The 22322-nt window shown below is 40.5% G+C and overlaps 1 long non-coding RNA gene across 1 annotated transcript; it reads right to left on the bottom strand.

Annotated features, from left to right (window-relative positions):
- Nucleotides 1-6856: 6856 nt before the first annotated feature.
- On the bottom strand, nt 6857-8517 carry LOC115776225 (uncharacterized). Its single transcript, XR_004019427.1, has 3 exons — nt 8427-8517; nt 7379-7426; nt 6857-6952 (listed from the first exon to the last, which is right to left on the bottom strand). It is a non-coding gene; the product is annotated as an uncharacterized LOC115776225 (long non-coding RNA).
- Nucleotides 8518-22322: the final 13805 nt, after the last annotated feature.

Here is a 22322-nt window from a genome sequence, read left to right as displayed (position 1 = left end):
TAAAGACTAACTTGATCTAAGCCTACAGGTCTTTTTTTGAGTGGAGATGAACGTCTGCCCTCAGAACTCATAAAGAGAACTCTGCTATTAATACTCTACAGACCTCGATACCAACAGTTTCCACTGAAGAGCACTTTCTACCAGGAATACAGTCCCAACGAATCCATTTAGATTCAAATAAAGCTTTATCTCTAAGGGTTGCACTGCACGTCGAGAATCCAGGTAAATGTAATATCTGCCACCCTTCGCTGAGCTTTGGAGGACTCTGAGAGGTCAAAGGCAAAGCAAGAATCTAATAACATGCAGAGTAATTTAATGTCAAGACTGGAACAAAGATTCTGGGTTCAGTTACAAAGACCTGCACCTCAGACTCCACTCCACTATGAAAGCTTGTTCTGTGAAGCTGCCTGAAGGTAAGAAACCCTTCTCTGTGATGTGTCTGCAGGGACGTCACACTTCCAGCTTTTCACTGACTCTTTTATCAGCGAGGGTTGCTCAGGTTACTTCAACAGCATGCACAGCTGGACACTTCAGCCCTCTTGGTTATTAGACATCCATAAATCACCCAGCCAATAATAAACCAAAATGTTGACCATTTCAGTGTCCTTAAAGCCAGTAGATCATTTTAGTGTCCAAAGGGGGGAATAAATGCTAATTTTCATTCCTTGTATACTGCTGGGTTGCTTAATCTATGATGATACAGCATCGTTTATTAATAGAGTTGTGTTTTATAGTAATAATCTAAATCTGCAGAATAATTTGTTACCACCACCTGTGACAGCAGCACCATCTTCACTACTGCTCTGTTAGCAAGAAAAACAGAGACTGCTTGGTCTGAATGCTGAGTCACTTTTTATTCACACATGCTCCTAAACACATTTTACAGTCTGCATGTATCTCACGGTGTCGAGTCCTGCACCGTCGCCTTTCTCTTGAAATTCTAGGATTTTATTTGGATATTACTGAGTGCTGATTAATTAGAGGGTATCTGCATCTGTGGATACAGACTGAATACCAAGCAGGCTACAGTACCAGTGTGTCCAAACCTTTACTGTAACTCCACCTTCTCAAATAATCACTTCTAACTCAGAAAACATGGCTGAGATGACAGACAGCTAAAACAGGCAGGTAGAAAATAAAATCCAGTCAACCAACATCATATAAAGAAGATTTACTCTCTTTCTCTTTTACATTATAATCTGAAAATGTCACGTCCTGGGCCGTTTGCCCAGCGTTTTGTGTTTAGTTTATTTCCTGAGCTTCCCCTCCCAGTATGTTTGTCTTGTTCCCCGTGTTGTGACTCGTCTGCGTGTTCCTTGGTTTATCACTTCCTGTTTTATTTTGTCAGTATGATTTCCCTGTGCTTCGTGTCTAGTTTTGCTTCCCCCCGTGTGATTAGTTTCATTTGCCTCACCTGTTGTTCCCTGCTGTTTCCTCTTGCCCTGATTACCCATTGTGTATTTAAGCCCTCAGTTTTCATTTGTTCTCTGTCGCGTCGTTGATGTTGTGTGCCCGTGTGTTCCCTGTGTTTGCCCGTCGTCTCCCTTCCAAGATTTTTGTATTTGTTTTTCCCCTGCTTAAATAAATCCCTTTTCAGTTACGCTGACTTCTGGAGTCCTTCGTGTCAGCCATTCCTCGCCTCCCCGGCCATGACAGAAAATCCCTTTTCCCCCTGATTTTATTCCACCACTTTGTAGCACTGCCATTATGCTCCCATTTGTTCTCATCCTCACTGCGGCCAGCTGTGTCTGCAGCTTTGTCGACATGGCTCAAAACCCCAGGCCTGGACCTGTTTCTTGCTGTTGAATACCCAAACGTTCCCCAAGGAGCAGAATCCGTGGTGGGAAAGGAACAAAAAGGGAGCTGATTATAAGAAAAGCGACTGATTGATTAGATGCCACAAAGGAAAGCAAGAAAGAAAAAGAGAGATTAGTTTGAATTCTCATTGAGAAATAATGAAAGGACAGAAGGAAGGTTTAGGGCGTGGGAGCGCTTGTGTTGATGAAGGGTTTCAGTTAAAGACTTGTCTTCCCGTCAACAGAAAGAAAGGAAAACAAGGACTTTACGGTGATAAAGGGAAAGGCCTCAGTAATGGAAGCCTTCCAGGTCATGTGAACGCTCATGTGGAGAAATTAAAGTTCTGGAGTCACTCTGTCCAGAGCTCACAATTTACACAAACATGAGACCAAAGACTCACCAACACACGTGGCAATAAAAATCTACACAGGTAGTGCTGCTGCTTTGACCTTGGCTGCAGAATGCCACCCCCTCCATACACGCTTTATATTCAGGGTTGGTTGCCATACTGCTAAATCCCACTGGCCCACTGTGAAGTGGTCTGGGTCAAAGGTCAAAACCCACCAAAGGATATTAAAGGCCCCCTGCCTTTCCACGTGTGGCTCCCCCAGGGATGGGTAACAAGGAGCATGTAAAGGGAGAAGAGGCTCATTGTTGTTTTGTAAGCACAGGTGTTTTTCGCGCTCCGCTCAGGGCCATCTCTCTTTGTTTCCACATTCTTCCAGTTTCTGTCAGCATGTTTGTGCCTCCTCCCTTTCGCCTGCCCCCTCTTCCCTTTGCTTCTGGTATTTCTGGTTAAAGATGTGTTCCTAAAAAAGTTTCAAATGTGCTGTTTGCTTTAAAAAAGACTGGATAAAAAAAAAAAAAAAAAGGCTGGAGGACCTCAGGGCAAAAATGAGCTGGTGGACCTGATCGAGCCCTTTGGTATTTTTACCAAACGGAGTGTATTTTAAAACCGGGGTCTTTAAATTTGAAAACACCAGCTCTGTGTTTCAGCAGAGCTCCTCTGAAACGCTGACCTAAACCGGCCCAGTGTGGCCTTTGGGCCCCTCTAACCCTCACTGTGTTCAGGCCTTTAACAAACCACTGCTTATTCATCTGCTGCCTTCTTTAATGGTCAGCTGTGGCTCAAGGGATAAATGGGGTCGTGGTGGTTCGGTCCCTGGCTCCTCCAGTCCACATGTGCAGAGTACCCCAAACCCCAAATTGCCCCAGTGCATTCATTGGGATGTGTGTGAGATTGTTGTGTCAAGGTCCAAACAGTCAGCATGAGAAAGGCAAAATAGGAAAGGAAAGGAAAAATAAGCATAAATGGTCTTATTGCAAATGTTCAGGCTGTTAGAAACACACACGAAATAACACTAAGACACCTGAACAGACTTCACTTACCAGTGAATTTGAACTGCCTGGATTTTTAACAACTCAACCAATCATGTTTGTCCAAAGAACTCCAGAATATAACAGGTTATACCAACCTGGAATTAACCTGCTGCCTCAGGGACATAAATCCCTGCGGTACAAGCCTTACAAGCCTAGACTGCCACTGCAGAGTCTCTTTTGAAATGAAGGTCCATTAAACTGTGAGGCTGTCTTCTCTGAGTGCCCTTGAATTTGTTAAAGATTTGTCTTTGTGTGTTACACTCTGCAGAAATGTTACAGGTCGGTGTTGGGATCCAGCTGAGTAACAGGTGGCCTCAGGCATTACCTGCCTGCTTTATGTGTGGTTATTTTGATAGTGGGTTGTAGTGTTGTAGTGTAGTGAGACCATTTGATCCCTTTCAACTGTGCTGAATAGTCTGAAGAAGTGATTAATCCTCCAACTATTTTAATACTTGTTGGTTTTATTGAATCATTTTATTGTTTTTAAGTCCCTGCACTGGTGCTCAGTTTGATTTATAGGTTAGTTATTTATTGATGGTTCTAAAATAAAGCACATTTTAAGCTGAAAGCCGCATGTCTGACTTCTATTCTTTTTGTGGAAGTATCCATCAGACTGGCGAGTCCTTCAGTACAGCTAAGAGATTTCTGTGGGAGCATGTCTCCAGGTGATATTGTCAAATAAACACAAATGATTAGCACTTTATATCAGGTTTCACTTTCTGGTGTGATTACAAGAAGAAAGTCAAGACTTTTTAATATTTGCTGCATGGTATTATTGTGCGTCCAGACTCTGTTTTTATGCCTAGGAAGGGGCGGTGGTCATGATAGTCTGAGTGCATGGATGAATTTCTCTGTCTTAAGACTGAGTAGAGGTCTGAAGGTGGGAGCTGTGCACTCTCTGTGGTTCTTTCTGTAATCCTGCATTTAAAGTTCAATTTAATCTGTTTTTATGTTGATTTTTGTCCGTCAGCTGAGCTATCTCCCTCCTTTACAGAGCTTTGCTGTGCTATGCAGACTTGTTGTGAAAAGAGATTGAGGTCTCTTCATGCTGTTTGTGTCACAGAGGTCTTATGTGGATGTAAATCATTTTAACACAACTGTGTTAACACTGTGGGGGTCGCTTTCATATATTACCACAGTAGCTTACAGTAACGGAGCTTAACAAGCACAAGAAATTACTTTTCACTCGTTTGTACACTGTAAAAACTAATTTGTTGACTCAACTTGACTCAGTCAAGTAAACTTGTTGCTTTGACTGAGTTAAGTTTTGAAAATGTAAAGCTTCAAGTGAACTACACTTAAATAAATGAGTTGATCCAACATGCAGTTTGTTGACTTTATATAAAAAGTTAAGTAATTTGGATTAAAAATGATTAGTTAGTTGAACTAAAAGCATGTAATCTGAACTCGATAAACGGAGTTCAGATTACATGCTTTTAGTTCAACTAACTAATCATTTTTAGTCCAAATTAATTTATATGAAAAGTTAAGTCAACAAACAGCATGTTGGATCAACTCATTTATTTCAGTGTCGTTCACTTGAAGCTTTACATTTTCAAAACTTAACTCAGTCAAAGCAACAAGTTTACTTGACTAAGTCAAGTTGAGTCAACAAATTCGTTTTTACAGTTTAAGTTTTGGAAAAGCTTATTTCAATGAGAAAACTAATACCTACAAAACTACTATAATTCAACAATGAACAAATCCATCTTAAACATAATCATAATGCACACAAAAATATCTCAAGATGTATTTCAGTCAAGAATTTTATTGCATTAATGTCAACAAGAGACTTGTTCAAAATTATTAAATTCAAGTGTCTCAAAGACAGTTATTCCTGAGAGCACACAGAATATAAAATAAACTGCAGTATGTAGTAGCAGTAGATTTATAAAGCTCTTCAGTGATGTTGGCACCAAAGGACAACATCACGAGTACAGTAACTTTACGACAAGTGCAGAAACATCTTCCCATCCCTGAGCAATTTATTCTTCAGAGTGGACTCCTGCAGTACACAAGTCAAAAGTCACTCCCATAAAAAGGTGCTGGATTACCTCAAAAGTGTACTTCAAGTCTTTTGGACATTCAAGGTTCAGAATGTTCAGCATTCCCATCAGGTTCACAAAAGCATTGGGGGCATCACGCAGGTGACGGATGACGAGTTTTTCCTCGATTACAATGTCAACATCGTTGTAGGAAGCTGGAAGAGGTTCCCTCTCATCTTCAACCAATAAAATATTCCAGTGATCATTCTCTTGATGTTGTCTTCAGGATCTGTGGGCTTCATGAAAAACAAAACAAAGGTGTCAGTGCTTATGTAATCCTTTGTCATATCATTCAGCATCCAGGGGGCACAAGTGTTACCCTGCTCACTGTGAACTAGTTTTGTTTTTTGTCTGATTTTAAATGATAAACTCTTACCTCACACATCTTCAGAAATGCAGGATTCTTCTCACGTACCCTGGTAGGCTCTGCAGTGCTGCTGCCCAACTGTCTTTGATTCAATACCTGCCAACAGAGCATACAGCTGCCATCAGAATTATATGAGCCCATCAGTCCACAAGTGATTTCAAGTACACATTTTGGTTCCACACTGTGATGCTTGAACTTTACAAGACAATATTTATTTAATAAAAAATATTTTTATATACAAACTAATAATAAATGTAAAAGAAAAAAATAAATCAAGGAAGCATTACATGATTAACACAAGTAGATCAGAGAAGGGACTTGGCAACATTAAATCTACCTTTTTAGTATTTAGGTTCACCCGCTCTCCTAATTCCCATCCGCTTCACTCCTTTCATTTCCATCTTTCCTCCTCCTGCCTTATCCCTATTGATACATTCTCCTTCTTTCAGCTGCTTCGTTTAGTGGTCACCACAGTGGATCATCTGCCTCCATGCCACCCTATCCCGAGCATCCTCGTCTGCCATGCCAACCCTCTGCATGTCCTCATTCCATGAGTCTTCTGAGGTCTTCCTCCTGCCTTGCAGCTCCATCTTCAGCTTCCTTTGTCCAGTATATCCACTATCCTTTCTCTGCATATGTCCAAACCATCTCAGCCTTGCCTCTCTAATCTGCTCAGTTTAAGCAGTTTGGAGAATAAGTTGTTTCCCTCTGATGTTACTATTTCTGATCCTCTACATCCTGGTCACTCCCAATGGAGAGCTGAACATTTTCAACCCAGCCACCTCCAGCTCTGCCTCCTGTCTTTTTGTCAGAGCCACCGTCTCCAAACCACATATCACATAGGTCTCACTACCATCTTGTAAACCTCCCCCTTCACTCTTCTACTGGCTTTCTACTGTTGCGCTCATTTTCTGCATGAAACCATCCTGCTGCTCACTGCCCGTCACCTCTCTTCTACAACTCTTTCCCATACCTTCATGGTATGGCTCTTCAGCTTTATCTGCAGCTGCTACAGCTCTGCATAAGACAACCCCAGCTGATGCTGTATAGAATTCTCATTCTTGCTGATCTACATGTATGATTTGGCAAAGATTTTACACCGGATATTCTTCCTGATGCAATCCTCCCCATTTATCTGGGCTTGTGACAAACACTGAGTATACTGGCAAGTCTGTAGTCTCAAGTCTCTATTGCACTGAAACAATTTCAAAGTAAAGAAATGTACTCACATCCTTGTGAAGACGTTCCAGTATGGATGTAATTACTTTAACCCCCTCATTTGACCTGAACCACTGAATAGACGGCTGTCCAGATGCTCATAGAATGAACTGAGGTCCATCAGCCTTGTGAATTACATGAGGACCTATATGAAGAGGTGACATTACATAATTTTAGTACAATATTTTCATTTTAGTCCATGTTAGGTGACATTACAGCAAGATGTCTAGCAAACATTCAAAAAATGCATAATTACCAAATAGTCCTCACCCAGTCAAAGTACTCTAAATACAACACTTGCAAGAACACCTCATTGACTGCACTGCACAGCCTGCATTGAAGCATAAAATCATTTTTTACTAAGAAGAAAAAAAAACTGTTTTCCAGGTTTTAATGTATTTAGATATGGAGACACTTCAGTTTATTAGAAACTACACTGAATGACAACTGATAACACTGCAAAAACAGAAAAAAAATTAATAATGTTAAGTGAACTGATTTTAATGATTTAACTGTAGTAAAATTAATATGAATGAATAGAAAAATCAAATACATTAAAATTTAGCAATACCTTTTGCTTCTGTGTGTTGACTGCAGCTTGGCTTCTAAAAAACTGCAACTGCACAAAGAGAAAGAGATGATCAAACAATCTGTAACACTGTAACACTTTGATAACTTAATACACAAACTTTAGCTAATGTATTATTTTTTTACATTGAAACAATTCAATAATTAGCACCTTCTTTGAACCAGTAATTAGTGCTGCCATAATTTGATTTTTATAAATTATACTGTCAGAGCTGATTGTCATGCCTTATGAAATATGATACAATGATGTGTGTATTTTATTATATATACTATATAACATATAGTTTGTGTCACAAAATGACTTAATGAGAAACAAAGTAATTACATTATTAATATTAGTACTCCTATTTAATATCAATAATAATAATATCATTTATGAAAAGTAAAACTATCAATTCACCAATTATTAACTGTGGTTATATACAGTGTTACCCAATTTCTGTATCTCACAGAACTGAATTTAAGTTTCAAAGCCATGATGGAGAAAACCAAACTCTCCTCCTCCTGCCGCTGACAGCAGACAGGAGGAGGAGAGGACGTTAAGATGATGATGATGATGATGATGATGGTGGTGGGCCCATTCTAAGAGACATGCAGCAACCTTTACAGCATGCACACTAATATAATTTTAACATCACATTACAGAACTTCAGTCATCAGTACAGACAGGCGTGTGCATGTGCGCGCGTTCTCGTCAAATCGTTTTTGTTTGTTCAGTGCAAAATGCAGAAACCCTTTCTGCAGAGGGAGTGGGAGCAGCAACGGTTTGTGCATTCATCCGAGACAGCTAAATATCAAGAAGGGAAATATTTAGAATAAAGACTATATCCGCTCACCAAAACTAACCGCAGATTTAATCAAATCTGACGTTAAGTCAACAGGTTTTGCAAGCTAGCTAACCAGCGAGCAAACTTGTACTGCCTAAAGCCACAACGAACTAAACATGAAATATGCATTAAAAGTTGTGGTGACTGACTGAGGCAGAGTATGGATGTTTAATGCTTTGGAATAAAAAAGCTAGAAATACTTACTTGATAATAACGTACAGTCCACTTCTTAACCAACATGGCTGCCAGGTTCTTCGCTAAATTTCAAATGTGACCCGCGACTGTGAGCATCATGTGACCATGACGTCATATTAAGGGCGCATGCGTATTGCATAAAATACGAATCCTAACGCGATTTCTTTAGTTAACTGAACGGATGATTTTGAGTTTTTAAGTATTTTTTCAAGTTGAAGTTGTTGTAACTCATCTTCGTTAGTTGTAATGGGCACTGAGTTCACTCAGCATAAATACATGAGTCCAGCTGACTAAAACCCCAAATCCCTTTTTACAGTGTACTCCAGGGTTTGCCTCTAAGGCAAAATCAGACTGCCCTCAGCTTCTTGGCAGAAGGTGCAGTCCCACTGCTCAGGGAGGAAGGAACTGCTCCCACCTCCTCTGAAGAAAGAAAGGGAAAAAAATCATAATTTTCTCTAAATTCAAAGAAAATTATTCATATTGCAGCTTTTAAAATCAAAGTCAAAGTGTACTTTGCAATAAAATAAAGATGGCAAAAATTAGAACCATTGCTCAGAAAACATAGCCATCCATCCATTTTCTGATACCTGTCTGGGTCCAGGTCATCAGGACATAAGTCTAAGCAGAGATACCCAGACCTACATCACCTCCGCCACCTCCTCCTCTGGGGGGGCATTGAGGCTGCCCTGGGGTCTCCTCTCAGTAGGACACACCCAATTTGATGTGGAGGAACAACAGTTCTACTTTGACCACGTTCCTCACTCCATCTTTAAGGGAGACCTCCGACACTCTTCAGAGGAAGCTCATTTCCACTGCTTGTATCTTTGTTCTCATTCCTTCAGTTGCCACCCACAGCTCGTGGTCATATGTGAGTAGGAATGTAAATCGAGCAGAGCTTCACTTCAGCACAGAGCGCTACAGCATGCTCATCACTGCATATGCTGCATCTGTCAGTCTCCCTCCACTCTGGAATAAGACCTCACAGCACTTGAAATGTATCACGATTTAAAAAAACAACTCAAAATAGTGTCTCTAAATTAATCACACAAAGACTTGATCTGACTCGTGGGGGGTGGGCAGCATCAAACACACAGTGTCTGGAGTATTGCACACTGCACACATCAAAATGTGCAAAATGAGTATGAGCAGCCGTGATGGTGCAAAATGTCAGAGACAGTGACTGCGCGCTGGCTTCTCATGATAATGAAACTTAAAACTCTGTTTAATACATTTACACTGAATTCATGTCTTGTTTCTTTTCTTTAGTTTCAAGAATACTTGATTTCAGGTGTTATTTTCCTCAGGTACCACCTGGGTGGATAAAATCAATTAAAATCCCCTACAGAGCCCTTCGGGGTCTGAGGCTGCAGGTAAGCCTCCTTGTCTGTAATCCATCCATTCCTCCTCCTGCTCCTCTTCCTCCCTGACAGGAATGTACCAACAAGGTGCTTGTTGCTGCTCTGAGAGCGTTTATGTGCTGCTCCTCCTTGACATTTGTTGACCTTGAGGAGCATCAAAGCTTGTATTTTGGCGAGTTTTTTGTAAAAGTTAATTGTCCATGTACTCAGCACTGCTCATGCCCAGTTGGCATCTTGGTCTGCAGCAGTATTGTCTAATAAAATGGAATTATGCCCTTAATCATTGCCCTCTCGCACTCATTCACTTCCTCTCTTTATCTCCCTCCTCCCACACACCAGCTCTCCATTTTTTCCTTTCTTTTTGAAGTCATTATAGCATCCTGGGACACTTTTATGACATTTATTCTTCTTGGCACTTCCCTCCCTTTCCTCTCTCTCTCATCATCTCTCTCTCTTTCTGTTAATTACCCTTGCAGTCTTATCTGTCGACACCCTTCAAACTTGCGGTTCCCTGTCATGAATCAAGTGCCCCCCTTCTCCTCTGTCTCTTCCTCGTCCTCCCTCTCTCCTCCTCTTCCTCCTCTACTCATATCAGCCAAACAATTAACCAACTGGCTTGCTCTAATTAACAGAGAGACACATGCATAAGTCCTCCTGTTTCTTTGGCGTGGGCATGATAGAGGCCCACTCGTGCTTTTCTGGAGATTTTTTGTTCTTTTGTTAGTTTCTGACTCTGCGGCAGATGAAGACGTTCTCAGCAGGAGGAAAAAAATAATTCTGCTGTCAGCAGGAGGTTTGTTTTTGCTCCCATGGACTTTAAATAGAAAGAAGTTGACACTGACACAATAGAAATCCATAATAGGATGCCACGCCTGTCTTCGCTAATGATAGCTCATACACAGATTGTTTATAACCTCGTAACATCCACCACATCTCCTGTGACCTGTTTAGGGTCAGTTTTATGTTCATTTCACCCCTCTGTATGATATTTTCTACCTCTTTAGGGTTGTAAATGTTGTAACAGAAGGAGTGTAAGGCTAAAAAGCCTGCAGAAGGACTGCTTCTCATGGCTCAGGACAGGCCCTCACTGACTATATGTGGCAGTAAACACAGTCAGTGTTGCATTATTTGACCGAAACCGTTGTGATCACGTTAATTTTTATTACACACAAATCCTAAATGTTATTCTAAAAAGATTATTAAAAGCATCACTCTCAGTTTTGTTCATCATTTGTAGGGTAAAATTGAACACCTGCGTCACGGTGGCACAGTGTTTTAAGTTCCTTTTTGTGTAGTTCTGTTTTTGTTGCATTTTCAGGTTGTGTTTCTTAGTTTTTCTCACTGTTTACGTTCTCTGTTGTAGTTTTGTATTCAGTCGTTGGTTTTAGTTTTTGCTTTTCATTCTGTTTTCCCTTGGTCCTTGTCTTTCTGTGTCTCTGTGTTTGTTTCTCTCATTGTGTCTGTTTCGCCCTCGTATTTTGATCCCTTTTCTTGCTTAGTTTTCCTTCTCGTTGTTTCTGTGTACCATGTTCAGTTACTTCCTGTTTTATTTTGACAGTCTCGTGTTCCATGTGCTTCGTGTTTAGTTTTGCTTCCCTTTGTCTCCTCCTTGTAATTGTGTTCAGCTGTGCTACCTACCTGTTGTCACTCCCCTCGTTAGCCCTTGTGCATTTATTTTCTGCTTTTGTCTCTGCCCTTTCTTGTGCCATTGTTTGTGTTACACCCCCCCCCAGTTTAGTGTTTTGTTTCTCCCTTTCCTCCCAGGCTTGGTGTGTTGCCTTTACTGCCTTGCTTGAGATTTCGTTTTTGTATTTTGAGTTTTGCATCACTTGAGCCTCCTGCAATAAAGCAGTTAGAAGTTAGCTCTGCCTCATGCGTCCTGCGTTTGGGTCCACCCCTTCCTGCCACAAAGCCCACATATGACAATCTGTGCTGTTGTGTTTAAACAATAAAATGATGGGGATCTGGTGACCAGTAGCTTGGGCCTTTATGACCTGAAGGTCAGCCATTAGTTTCTCTAATATACTTAGCACTGGCTCGGTGCCAAGAGAATGATCAAGTCCAGGCCATGGTGGAGGGCCTGGACCAGAGGCCAGTCATCATCAATATCCTCTTCCTCCTGAACAGGTGGAGGGGGTGGTGCATACATAGGAGGGCCTGACCTATGTTGTGGGTCAGGTGGTGGCCTACTTTGCCTGGTTGATCCCATCATGCTTTTTGCTTCTTCTTTGAATTGTCTGAGCTCAACCAGTTCTGCATGCAGGGCCCGTTGAGAATGCTGCAGCTCCATTCTTTCTCTGTGCAGATGTTCTAGCTCTGCCGTATAACGGGAAGAAGGGCTCGCTGATTTTCTGCGGTGGGAGTAAGGTGTAGAGTAGTCGACATGAGCCTCCCCGGGCTCTCTCTGTGTTTGCCATGATCCACGACCTGGATGTGTTGGAGTGGTAGTGGTCCCGGCCTGAGAGCAAGCCCACTCCTCTAGTGTAATGTCCCATTGAGCTCTGTGACCACTCAGTGAAGAGGGGAAGGGTGTCATCTCGGCAGCTCCCTCGCGGTCCGAATGTGGGTCCTCTTCATCTCCCAGATTCCTTTGTGCACTCTGGGGGTGGAATGGCATGTGCCTTCTCTGTTTCCTGTACTCTGTGTCGCAATCTTCTAAGTGTGCAGGTGGGCTGGTCAGCTGCTTATGTCACAGTAACGCTGTCCGTCTTTATACTGTTTGTGGAATGTGGATATTTCTGGTCAGATTAGGTTGGAACAACCCCTCCATCATGGTGGTGATTCATGGACACTCAGCTCCAGTTTCCACATTTCCACTTTTGTTGCTTGGCCACCTGGTACAGGTAGTTCCTTCCCAGTAGAATAAAATTAGGACAGCAAACGTCTTGTGACCAGGAAAAATTGGTTGCTGCTGAATGTTTTGCCATTAGAGACCAATTGCAAGGAATTGCAGCAACAAACTTCTGATTGTAAGGCAGCTGTATAGGTCACCTGGTGGAACGCAACCTGTCTCCAAACAGTCGCAGCCTGATTCAGAGTGACTCTAAACCTGGTTCCTTCAAATACAGGCATCATGTCAAAAGCAACAAGATCACAAGTTGATAATAATGTTGATCACAATGGTTGCAATGAGATAAGGTAAGCTAAAACGTTAATGATCACACGACGGGGAATTGCATTACAGCAGCTCAGTACAGAGAAGAAGGATCGATAAAACAAATGAAATAAAATAGAAAACACTATATACATAAAATATATATGAATACACATACATATACACACATATACATCAAAACACTATATAAAGATATCAAAACACTTTATACATTTGTAGCTGGTAAAGTATACAGTTTACACAGTATGCATTATATGGGTGAGAATGTAATAAATAAAATGTATATGTACTGTATGCATAAAGTGATGGCAGTGATGGCACCAATCATTTTGATGATGCAGCTGTAACTGTGACATGAAGCATTCCTACTCTCACTACAGTTTACCACCACAAAGGCTGTTGATTAAAAGATGTTTTGGTGTTTTTAAAATAAAAATGAATTATTGAAGAATGTGTTCTCAAAAGGCTCTTAAATACTCACAATACGATGTGGTTTGAATTATTTATTATTATTTGTTCATTATATTGTGTTAACCCTCTTGGGTCTAGGATATAATTAGTCATTTTTGATTTCTTTTGATTTTACAATTATATTTCACCTCAAAAACTGTTGCCTTGTTTGGTATTATTGTTTTCAGCACAACCTCACACGTGTGACTGTATAATTATTATTATTATTATTATTTTTCATTTTGACGTACTGTTTTAACACATTGGACCAAAATCCACACAAAAACATAAAATCTGAGCAGAAAAAAGTTTTTTTTTTTTTTTTTTTTCTTCAACAGCCAAATGCCACATGTTGCCATATAATTCTTCGATTGGTTGATGTGGTGCATTCTTCCACCAATAGGAAAGAGAATGTGGTGATTTAATTTATTCTTTCACTTATTTATTTATTTATTTTTTTTGGGGGGGATCTAGCATTTCCTGCTAGATTTAGATTTGTCAGTTAATCTGATTTTTTTCCTCCATGTAAAGATGTAAAGTAAATTAGTCACCAGGAATCACAATGGCAGGAATATCGGTGCATCTGAATAAAACAAAACCATTCAGTGGGTCAAATTGTCTCAGTACAGTTGAGGAGCCGCCACTCACTCCCTGGAATTTCTTTAGTAGATAGGAACACCAGATAATTAGTGTCTAATTCACCCAGTAGCTCCATCTGTATTTACAATCAGTAATCATACTGATCATTAATGATATTGATTGAACTGCTGATGTTGAACTTCTGAGGTGCACACTGTGCAGACTGCACACACTCGCCGAACCCTGTTTGCTTCCATACTCGTAGCACGTTAACAAGAAATGACAAGAAGCGTCCCGAGCGCCCCACACAGCTAACCTTCAGAAAGAGCCGAGCTCTTTATGATTGATGACTTTAATACAAAGGAAGCAATAAAGCAGAACTAAATACAAAATTAGCTGTAATAGTACTGTACATTATTACACTTCATTATTGCTTTCCAAAGAGGCTGATGACCCATGTAATGCAAAGAACTAACTTTTCCCCTGACTTTTCTCTATTTATTTGTCTTTGTGGTGAAAAGTTTCCACAGCTTTTTTCCCCTATATTAAACAGCTGCACACATGCCAGCTCACCAGGCAGATGTTACAGTCAGAAAGGAACACTTTCCTGATGAGTTTATAGTCGCATTTGTGAGTTCCGAGTCCTACTGAACCACATAATATGTTTATATTAGGTTTTGTTAGAATAGGCTTATATTGTAAGGTATGTACTGAACTCAACATGATGTCAGTTTTTGAAATGATGGTACTGTTAGTCAGAAAGGAGGAAAAAAACAGGCTAACGGTAGCTTTGGAGTCTGTCAAATGATTGTCTTCCAGCTAAACACGGACTCCAACACAAACTCCGCATTAGGACAAAAACTAACACTGATGTGGCTTTACAGAGGATTTAGAGACAATTGCTGTGTCCAAATTCAGGGGCCGCATCTTTCAAAGGAACCGGAATACGTAGAATGGGTCCTTCACAGCCTACGAAGACCGCAAAGGCAGGAAGTGAGCAGCTGTGAAATTGGACGGTCTAGCTTTCATATCAGTGTTGCCTGCCCTCACCTCAGCGTAGCCCATGTCGCTAGGCGACATGGGGATGCTGAGGTGAGACAGTTCGAAGCACAGCTGTGGAAAAGAAGCTGTTATAATGGAGCCGAACTTTTGCTCCTTTTATTTAATTCCAAATAAGCTGTTAAAACAAGCATAACATATTTCAGCATCAAGGAATACAGTTGAGCAAATGATTAATTTCCAAATATATAAGTGAGACACTGAATAAAACTATCCAGTTATGATGTTTAACTTTAATTTCAGCCAAACCGATTTACTCAGGAACAAATGAACCACTGAAATAAACCAAACATCAGCTGTTAGAGATCATCTCAGTGAGTTATATCTGTGTTTAACTTACACTTAAAAGGGGAGGCCAAGGGGGGTTTGTAAAGGATGTGCCTGGGGTCGGGCATTCTCTCTGGGTATAGTGAGCCTCGATCAGCTGGTCAGCTGACAGCTAGCGAGGCGAGCTGGCCTCTCTGGACATCTCTGAAATATCTTGATAAAACAATCTGATATTTGAGGTTTACACATTTACATTCTCGCCTGAAAACATCTTAAAAGTTTATTTTGTGTCACAGAAACAGTCATATTTCAAACTTTTTGTCCGCTCTCCTCCGTCATTTTCGTGTTTGAGTTTTGATGCGCAATGAATCATGGGATATGGTAGGCCATAAAGGACACATTGGGCTCGTCCTTCACATTCGAGAAAAGAAGGACGCATTCATTGACCGCATTTGGAGGAGTCTTCGAATTTGGACAACCTTCGTCGTCTTGCTGTGACATAGGTCGAAGGATGTGGCCCCTGAATTTAGACACAGCTAATATTAGAAAGTAAGTAAGCTAAGGATAGTGAGCTAGATGTTAATATAGGCAAGCTAACATTAGCCAACATTTGTGTGGCGGTGGGGTGTCATTTGTGGCAAGGCTGGATGTGGGGAGATGTGGGGCAGTGGGTTCAGGGAGGGGCATCAGGGAAGGATGGGAATGCACAGCTGCCCAACAGGAGTTTGATTATATGTATTGTGTGTTTTTATGCAGTAGCTGGCAAGAGGAGAGGAAGGAGTGCTGAGGTGGAAGCCTGCCACAAAAACAGTCAAGTACGTGTAACCGTGACATAGCAATAAACAACATTTACCATACCATACCATACCATCTTTATTTATAAAGCACTTTAAAACAACCACAGCTGACACAAAGTGCTGTACATTAAAACACAAATAAATAACAATTTAATAACTCTTTCAGGTTAAAAAAAAAAAAAAAAAAAAAAAAAAAAAAAACAGTTTAAAACTAGATCCCGCTGGAGTTAAAAGCCAAGGAAAAAAGATGGGTTTTAAGACGAACTTTAAAAGTGGACAGTGAAGGGGCCGCTCTAACCTGCAAAGGCAAGTCATTCCATAACTTAGGACCAACAACAGAGAAAGCCCTGTCCCCTCTGAGCTTCCTTCTTGATCTTGGTACCTCCAAGAGCAGCTGGTCTGCTGACCTGAGAGACCGGCAAGGTATGTAGGGGTGAAGAAGCTCAGAGAGGTAAGGCGGGGCAAGATTGTGCAAAGATTTACACAATCTTTGCACCGGAAACCGGATTTGTGTATAGCCCACAAGTGTGTGCGAGTATGTGTGCGTGACCAAATCGATAACAGGAAAACCAGTCAGCATCTTCAGTACATTTCAAGATTCAAGATTCAAGATTCAAGAAGTTTATTGTCATGTACACCGCAAAACACTGTGGTTATGCTGAGCAATGAAATTCTTACTTGCGACTGCTTTACAAACAATTGAAATAAGCAACTAAGTTAAAATAAAATTTAAGAACTAGTATATTAGGAAAGTAAAAGTAGAAAATAAAAATAAATAAATAATAAAGCAAGTGCAATATATACAGATATATACAGATGAAAGAAAGGCAGGTAATCACAGTTTGGTAATCAGTCAGTGGTTCAGTAGCCTGATGGCCTGTGGATAGAAACTGTTTTTTAGTCTGGTGGTTCTTGCTTTTACACTCCTGTAACGTCTGCCAGACGGCAGGAGTGTGAACAGTGTGTGCTGTGGGTGGGTACGGTCCTTGATGATGTTGTGTGCCCTCTTTATTACCCGGGTATTATAAGTGTCCTGTAGTGATGGGAAGGCAGCTCCACAGATGAATTGTGCTGTTTTGATGACACGCTGGAGAGCCTTCCTGTCCTGACTGGTGCTGATTTGGTTAATGGGGGTCCAACTTTTAGCTGTTTTTTTTTTTTTTTTCTGGCTAATGTTAGCTAATCCTAACACAAATAGCTTCCTCATGCGGTAAGAGAATGTTGTGAGTAAATGGGGTTGACTGATCTGGTACCTGTTCTGTCCATCTTCAAATTAAAGTATCAGTTAACATTACGAACCAACCATCACCAGAGTCATGCAGTGTAGCTAAGTTTTAAAATTCCATTCATTCATTCCATTCATTCACTTCTGCTTATCCTGTTCAGGGTCGGGGCCTAGGTACACCCTGTACAGGTCACCAGCTGTCGCAGGGCCAACACAGAGAGAGACACCATCCACACTCACATTCACACCTATGGGCAATTTAGAGTTTCCAGTTAACCTAACCCCAGTAAGTGCAAGTCTTTGGACCGTGGGAGGAAACCGGAATACCCGGAGAAAACCCACACAGACACGGGGAGAACATGCAAACAGCAATGGCATAACCAATGACTGTTCACTATTAAAGATGATTGTAACACACCTTATCAACTGCAGCCATTTCCGCTTCAGCTGAGGGTGGTTTTTTTTTTTCGAGTTGGATCGGTTAACCAACCAGGGACACAGCATTGCGACATATTGATTACGTGACAGTTTGGACCCAGAAATGGAATTCTATGTCATCACTTAACAACCAGATTACAGTAATCAAGTTGAGACGAAATGAAGGCATGGATAGCTCTCTCAAAGTCTCTGAAACACAGGAATGGCTTCACTTTTGCAAGTAGCCAAAGATGAAAGAATCTAGTTTTAATGACCGTATTAATGTGTTTGTCAAAAGTTTAAAAAGATTACTGTCAAATATAACTCCCAAATTCCTCACAAAGGGGTTTTTTTAATAAGTCTTTAAAAGGCCAAGATTGTAGAAGTCAGGAGCATTGAACACAATAACCTGTGTTTTCTGTTCATTTAAGTTAAGAAAATGTAAAGCCATCTATGTCTTAGCATCCTCCAAACAGTCCAATAAGGACTTCAGAGGACTCTTTGATTTGTTTCAGTGGCAGATAAATCTGTGAGTCATCTGCATAACAATGAAACAAGATGTCATGTTTTTTTTTTTGTTGTTGTTGTTGTTGTTTTTGTTTTTGTTTTGTTTTTTTAATTGAGCTCAAGGGGATCATGTGAATAGAAAAAAGAACTGGACCCTGGGGGGACCACTTAAGATAGCAGGCTGTTTGGAAGATGTACCCCCCCCCCCCCCCCCCCCCCCCAAAAAAAACCTATTTTGGATAAATAAGTTTTAAACTATTCTAGTGCAGTCCTTTTGATTCTGACAAAGTGCTTCAGCGGAGAGATAAAGATACCATGATCTACTGTATCAAAGGGAGCACAGAGGCCTAATAGGACTAAAATGGCAGAATCCCCCTAATCAGTAATAGTTAAGAGGTCATTTAAAACTTTTAAAATGCAGTTTCAGTGCTGTGATGTGCTTTCAATCCAGACTGAAATACTTCAGTAATATCGTTCCAATCTAAAAATGTCTGGAGCTGAAGAAGGACAACTTTTGGCAGGACTTCAGAAGGAAAATATTGATGCTTGTTTCTGCCACTAAAAACATTTCTCAGCTTTCAGAAACCCATTTTCCCAATAGGACAAACGGTCGGGTAATGACAGTAATTCAAATTGCGTATGATCAGACATTTCAGCAGTGATATGCTCAGCGTTAATCAGCTGATAGCAGCAAGTAAGGGCAGGTAACAGGTGCGTCGTCACTGTTCACCGCTATTAAAGGGTTAATAAGTTGAAATTTTGAGAAAACAAGTCAACATTTCAACTTATGTATCTCTAAATTTTAATAATTTTATTAATAATGCAAAATTTCTAGTTATTACTGTTATTACTGCCAGAAAGAGGTCATTTCCTCACCATTTGATTGAGAACTGAAGAACTGAAGTCCAGTCGGCCTTTTTTCGAGCTCCAGAGACAGGTCATTTCTTTGTTACCTGGAAGCATCAGTGAGCTAGCAGTGTCTAGTTAACGTGAATAAATTGTCGTAATCTTTTTTTGATAATAGACAGCACACTCGTTTCCACAGTGTCAAAAAGAACCTTGAGTAGGCGAGATGGAATATTATCCAGAGGACATGTTGTGAGTTTCAAGTGGCTGACTACTTCATTCAGCAGTGAAAAAAGACAAAGGCTTCAAGTGGTCAAAAGGAACAGAGATTGATGTGTGAGCAGATGGGTCAGTGACAGGAGGGATAATATGAGACCTGATATTAGCAATTCTATCAACAAAGAATTTCAGTTCTCACACACTGCTTTAGACACTACAAGAGGAGCAGCAGTGGGAGAATTAAGAGGAGAGTTAATAACACTAAATAAAATGAGGTCTGTGACAGTTCTTAGAGACAATCTCAGAGAAATGCTTTGATTTGCTGCTCTCACAGCTTTCTGGTAATTTAACAAAGCAAAATTTCAAATATTACAAGCAAAGAAATAGAAACAAAAATTAACATCACAGATTTCAGTGTCACAGAGAGGCAGGTCGCTAGACAGCACAAGATCCAACATATGTCCACATTCATGTGTTGGGCTTTTAACTGACTAAGCAAGATCAAAAGAGTCCATAAGACCTAAAAAGTCACTAGTCAGTGATATATTTAAGTAGCAAAGTTGAATATTAAAATCCTCTAGGATTAAAACTCTGTCATATCTCAGCATCATTCCAGCCAAGACTTCAGAGAAGTCTTGGATAAATTCCTTGTACTTTGGAGGTTGGTCAACAAATGTGGACAGCACTAGAGCGGACAGTGCGATTTCTGGGTTTATGCTAACATAATTGCAGTTCAAAGCAGGAGTAAAGATCAGCTGTTAGCTACGGTCTCCAGTACAGGTGGAATACAAATTTCCTGACATCCTGCGACCAGTTGGAACTGCTCTTCAACAGTGGCTTGCATATTCAGGAGGAACTGCTGGTCATAAACCAGAAGAATGGAGACATTTTTGAAGAAAGCAGATATAAACAGAGCAACCATAAATAAAACAGCTGACGGAAAGCAACCCACACCACTTGTGTGATGAAAACGTGTAAACCACCTTGCCGGGGTAAGTTTAAGATTTAAGTTTTATTATTATCATATACAGGTAACAATGCACATCACTACTAGCAATGAAATTCTTAGGCTCAGGCCCTTGAATATTTCACATAACAAAACCAAAAAGCAATATTGCACATAAACTAATACTTAAATAAATATAAACTAAACTATATAAAAAAGGACTACAAAAGTCTATACACAGGTGGAATAAATATAGAAGTGAAATTCAGAGTACTCCCTCCAACATGCAGCTATGCACACATGCTTCGAAATGTATGCCCTCATCCCTGTGCCTAAAAGAATCTGCTGTTAAATGCCTGAATATCTGCACTAACACCGATAGCCATGAAGTGCTTTGAGAAACTTGTCCTTTCTCACATCAGAAATCTCACTCCTTGACTTGGATGGGCATTGATTTGTCTTTTGGAAAAACCTTTCCACCAGTTAAGTTCCATTAAATTTGCCAATGGTACCACAATCATTGGCCTCCTTTCTAATGAGGATGAAAATGCCTACAGGCCGGAAGTGGACTATCTAACTGAGTGCTGTAGGGATAATGATCTGGTCCTTAATGCCTCAAAAACAAAAGAGACCGTTATTGACTTCAGGAGATCTAAGGTTAAGTCCACTGTATGTAAAGTGGACTCCCACTTTACATACATGGTGAAAAAAGGATAACCTTAAGTACCTGGAAGTCACTTTCTCTGCACAGTTGACATGGTCCACTAAAACCTCCCCAGCTTGTCAAGAAGTTTCCCCAGCTTTCTTCCTCAGAAAGCTAAAACAGGCCAAACCTCCACAGAAACTGTTGCTGAACATCCACAGGGGTATAGTGGAATCCATCCTGACAAATGACAACAGTGTGGTATGCCAGCTGCAATGCTGCAGAGGGAAAAGATCTGCACCGAGTGCTGAAGGTAACGCAGTCCATGGTTGGGATGGAGCTCCCACATCTGGACTCCATCTATGCCATTTGGACAGAAGAAGATGGCAGACAGTATCATCAAGGACAATGCACACTCTGGACATTTTCTGAACTGCTGCCATCTGGCAAATTGTTCAGAACAATAAGAAAAAGAACTAATAAACCCAGGAACAGCTTTTACTCTAGAGTGGTGGTTTCCACCACCCCAACTTCCATCACACTACACTGGACTGTAAACATGGCACAGGAATAATCAGACACTTTAATACAAACGCATACAACAGGGCACTGAGGACATTTATGAATTACCGTGCCACCAGAGGGGAACAGGCTATTGTTTTTGGTGTCTTTGTTTGTGAACAAATTTGGACCAATTCAAAACTAATCCAATTCATACTGAATTTGCACGAAAGATTGCCAGCGACCCATTTTACACTTTTGCCACATTTGGGTCAAGGTAAAAAAGAAAATTCCAGAAGAACTGAAAAAAAAAATCCCTACCTTTGCCCTTCTGGACTCTGTTGGTGGAAAAATGCACCACATCAACCAATCAAAAAATTATATGGTAACATGTGGCATTTGGTTGCTGAGGAAAAGGTGAAATGGTGCCAAAAGACAGCAATATTGATAGTGAGCTTTTCCTGTTATGGGCCCCTCTGTCTTGTGGTGGACAGGAACTGATTTTTGGAGTGCCACAAATAATTTGTGTGGCATCTTATTGTGAGACCTGATTGTTCTATAAATAGTTATAATAGTTGTTGTGTGTCCCATGGACTTCTGACAACAATTACATAATAACCTTATGTCTACTCGGATTTTGTTTTTGTGTGACTTTAGATCCAATATGTTAATGCAGTATGTCCAAAAAAAAAACAAAAAAAACAAAACAATATTCTACAGTCACACGTGAAGTTGTGCTGAAAACAAAACAAAACAAGGAAAGGTAAACAGTTTTTAAGATGAAATATAAAGGTAAAATCAAAAGTAGTGAAAAACGTCCGAGACTCCAAAAGTCTTGGGTTCTGTGTTTGACTCAGTGTTTTATGTTTTCAGAAATTTCAGATTCTGACTTTTAGTTTAGTTACCTGAGTTCAGTTATGTGTTATGGTTTTGTATTTAGTTCCTGTGTTCCCTCTGTGTGCCCGACTCCCTGATG

This window comes from Archocentrus centrarchus, unplaced genomic scaffold (assembly GCF_007364275.1).
Source record: "Archocentrus centrarchus isolate MPI-CPG fArcCen1 unplaced genomic scaffold, fArcCen1 scaffold_29_ctg1, whole genome shotgun sequence".
Taxonomy (NCBI): domain Eukaryota; kingdom Metazoa; phylum Chordata; class Actinopteri; order Cichliformes; family Cichlidae; genus Archocentrus; species Archocentrus centrarchus.
Note: the sequence above shows the minus strand (reverse complement) of the source record. Positions and strands in the feature narration are given on the sequence as shown.